Source organism: Pteronotus mesoamericanus, unplaced genomic scaffold (genome assembly GCF_021234165.1).
Source record: "Pteronotus mesoamericanus isolate MK-2021 breed Mesoamerican mustached bat unplaced genomic scaffold, CSHL_Meso_final scaffold_174, whole genome shotgun sequence".
Classification (NCBI taxonomy): Eukaryota; Metazoa; Chordata; class Mammalia; order Chiroptera; family Mormoopidae; genus Pteronotus; species Pteronotus mesoamericanus.
In genome coordinates this window covers 23,614,258-23,617,336 of record NW_026555309.1, presented here as the reverse complement: position 1 = coordinate 23,617,336, position 3,079 = coordinate 23,614,258, and the positions used below count along the sequence as shown (strand labels likewise).

Here is a 3,079-nt window from a genome sequence, read left to right as displayed (position 1 = left end):
TTAAACTCTCATATAGATAGGCAGACTATCTATAGGATTCACTAAGCTAGTGTATCATAATTTTGATATGAACGGTTGTCAGAGATGGGGAACATGAACCTACACCATCCAGCATTAACTTTCCTCCTCTCCTATTAAAATTCTCCTTCCAACACCCAACAACTACTAGTGCAATTTCAGTCACATGATGTTCAAGACTTGAGTAGAAAAAAACTGCCTTACGCTTCTTGATAAACCACAGCTCCCTGGAGAATCAAGGGCTAGGGGACTATGGGAGGAAGATCTTTAGTCTCAATTATCCCAAGTACAGGGAAGTTTTGTGGAAAGGAAGCTTGATTAAGAGTCAGAAGACCTACATTCTATTTTGGACACAGCACTCAATAACCATACAATCAGCGTTCTAATATATAAATGAGGCAATCACATTGGCCATATTTTCTTTCTGCAACTGTGAGGAAAATCAGTTCTGACACTTAAAGCAACGAATAGAACTCAGGAGACATCAGTAATCCCATTCCCTATACACAGAAAGTGGGATGGTTTGAATGAAAACACATTTGATATTGAAGATTATGGATGACAGTTTTGGACATAAATCAGCCTTTGTATTTGTGAAAATTAAATATTTTTAACCATTCTTTAGAATATAGATTAAAAATTATACATTATATCCAACCTCTTCCATTTAGAGTCGCATTATGGGCACGCAATTAGAATAGTTATGTCACTCAAGCTGGCTTATGTACTTCCTAAAACTCTACATGAGTCTTAAGGGTAATAATAAAACTTACAATAAAATTTACTCAATTTACTCCAAGTTTCATCAGTGTTTTGTGAAGCAAATGAATATGCTGACAGCCTAAAATTGTGATCAAAAAAATATTTTATACAATAAAATTCTAACTCAATTCAGGTTCACATTTTGTGCGTGTTCATGAACGTTCTTTTTTCTTTTATTTCCCCTCACTGCCTTTGATCAGATTTTTATTCAAAATTAGCTGCCCAAAGTGATTTGACCTTTATGGAATAAACAAATATAAGTTTATACCACAGGCTTCTTTTCCTCTGTGGTGGGTTTCTTTTCTGTGGGTTTCTCAGTTGATGCAGCTGTTTTTCCCACCCAAGGTTTCTTCTTCTTAAGAGCAATGCCTTCTTCCCTTCCTACCCTACCCAGGCTTCCAGCCTGCAATGCCCTTCTCACCTGATATCGCCTCTAGCACTGCTGCTGCCTCCTCCACCTGGAGCTTGTGGTTCTTGGCCTGGTGAAGAATGGTGTTACTGGTGCATGGTCTTTGCATGCAGATTTAGCTTCAACATGATTCTCAGGTTTTTCAGGGGATTCTTCTTCAGGATGCTGCAATGAATCTTCTTGCATGGTGCTCGGAGGGCTCTTTGGGGGCTTTTCAAGATTCTGCTAAGGTCTGTACTGAGCATCTTGTGGAGGAGAAGGTAGTAGATACTCTTGAGGGATGCAGCTTTCTTCCAAGTGCTATACTGATCATCTAACCAGCGGAAAGCACTTCCAACCCAAATGCAGCAACAACCCACATGCCTACCAACATCAAGTTTCAAAATGTTCAGTTTGCTTGCAATAAGCAGAGTAATTCCAGGAATGTTTCTGAAGACTTTGATGGTACTATTGCCCTCATTATAGATGATGCAAGGTCCCCTGCTCTGAGTATGATGACGGTTTCTCATTTTGCCCTTGTCAGCTTTCATTTACTGAGAGGCAGAGACCTTTCTAATATTATTCCAGGCCTTAAGTTTCTTTAGAAGAAAAATAGCCTCCTTGGTTTTCTTGCAGCCTTCACTCTACCTTCAACCACCAATACGATGGCCTTAGATGTGACTGTGCTGGTAAGGCCAAGGCAGCCAGGGCAGAGCAGATGGCACATCACTTCTGTGTTGTGTTCCCTCTGCAGTGTCAACAGCACCAGGTTCTGCTTGGGTGCAAACCTGTGATCCCCGTGACACATATTTCTGAAAACACCCTGGCCAGGAAGGTGGGTCTCACCACCTTGAACCCTGGGAATTCAGGCCGCAGCTCTGCCAGCACCCCCAGACTCAGCGCTGGGTCAATGACCTGTCAATTCACTGACCACAAAAGGCTGTCTGTTATTTTTGTACAAGTTGGTTGAATGAAGTTCACAATAATCCAGTCAAACAGGAGCCTTGAGCACAGCAGGCAAACTGACATTTTAGCAGATGATTCCCCCTTTCTGAATATACTGCTTATCACTGCACGAGCACACGCCATGGCCTGAAGACAAGAAGGCCACCTTCCTCTCAACCTGGTAGCTTCCACAGGAAAAGATTTATGAATATTCTTCCATTCCAGCTGATTACATATCATTGACCAATCTAGAATAAAATTATTTTGTCCTCATATAACCAATAACTTAGCTTACTGTGATCAATGTGAGAATCACTTCAAATTTTGAGCTCCCCTAAGAAGTCTTTGAAACATGAATACGATACAACTAGATCCAATTCTAAGTAGAGAGAAATTACTAATTTCAAGTAATTTTCAAGGGCTTCAGTTACAGATCTTCCTCTAACATGTCTCATTCAAATACCCTTTTTCTTTTCTTCCTCCCTTTCTTCTTTCCTTCATAAAGTATTTCCTCCTACTTCACGGTAAAATTCCAAAGGGCACAAAAATTCTGCACATGAAAATGCAAGTACTTTGCCCAATAAAGCTCAATGTGTTCTTTGACCAATATTAATTGAGAACTTGCTATGTAATCAATTTGACCTGGGTACTCTATGGCAGTGTTGTCCAATGTCTTAGCTACTAGCTACATGGAGTTACTGAAATTTAAATTAATTGAAGTTAAATTAAATTAAAATTTAGTTCCTCAGTTGCCCTAGCCACACTTCAAGTGCCCAGTAATCACAAGTGGTTAGAGGCTGGAGTATTGGACCACGCAGATACAGAACATTCTCTTCATCCTAGAAAACTCTGTCGAAAGCACTGCTCTAGGGGATGCAGAAAGTATGAAATGCAGCCCTTGTCCTTAAACATTTCTTTAAGAAAATAATACTTACATACATAAAACAATAGGTCATCAGCGTGTAG

General features: G+C 40.0%; 1 pseudogene; it reads right to left on the bottom strand.

Annotated features, from left to right (window-relative positions):
• Nucleotides 1–1,042: 1,042 nt before the first annotated feature.
• LOC129084425 (60S ribosomal protein L4-like) lies at nt 1,043–2,257 on the bottom strand (annotated as a pseudogene).
• Nucleotides 2,258–3,079: the final 822 nt, after the last annotated feature.